This window comes from Pteropus vampyrus, unplaced genomic scaffold (genome assembly GCF_000151845.1).
Source record: "Pteropus vampyrus isolate Shadow unplaced genomic scaffold, Pvam_2.0 Scaffold18, whole genome shotgun sequence".
In the NCBI taxonomy this organism is placed as follows: Eukaryota; Metazoa; Chordata; class Mammalia; order Chiroptera; family Pteropodidae; genus Pteropus; species Pteropus vampyrus.
Genome location: NW_011888799.1, coordinates 12647880 through 12648794, shown reverse-complemented (window position 1 = coordinate 12648794; position 915 = coordinate 12647880).

Below are 915 nucleotides of genomic sequence, written 5' to 3'. Positions count from 1 at the left end.
GACACTATGGAAAACACTATGGCGGTTCCTCAAAAAATTAACAGCAGAGTAACCATGTGACCCAGGAATCCCTCTTCTGGATACTTACCTGAAATTTTTGAAAACATTTATTCATATAGATATATGTACCCGTATGTTCATTATACCATTATTCACGATGGCCAAAACATGGAAGCTACTGAAGTGTCCTTCGATAGATGACTGGATAAAAAAGATCTGGTGCATATACACTATGGAATATTACTCAGCCATAAGATAAGATAAAATACTGCGATTTGTGACAAAATGTATGAATCTTGAGAATATCAAGCTAAGTGAAGTAAGTCAGATGGAAAATGTCAAGAACCATATGGTTTCACTTGTATGTGGGAAATAAAATGGAAAGCAACAAATGAGCAAACAAGACAAATAAAAACTCATAGACACAGACAATAGTATGGTGGTTACCAGAGAGAAAGGAAGGTAGGGGTGGGGGAAAGAAGTGGCTAAAGGGAGTCAAATATGTGGCAGGAGACTTGACTTTGGATAGTGAACACACAATGTAATTACGGATGATATATTATAGGATTGTACGCCTGAAACATATAATTTTATTAACCAATGTCACCCCAATACATTTAATAATTTTTTGAAAATGAGAAAAAATAATGTTGAAAAACAATAAAATAATTTAAAAAAAACTTGAATTGCTGGAAAGCCATATTTTGTTTCCTGGGTGAGTAGAAGCAGTAATATAAAAATTTCATCTCACTTTAAATTAATTGCTGTAGCCAATATGATCCATATTAAAAACCCAAAAGAGAATTACTTTTGAGCCTAGACAAAATAATTCAAAACTTCATCTGGAAAGATAAACATGTTACAATAGCCATGGAAATTCTGGAAAAAAAAAGGTAATGAAAAAGTACTTTTCCT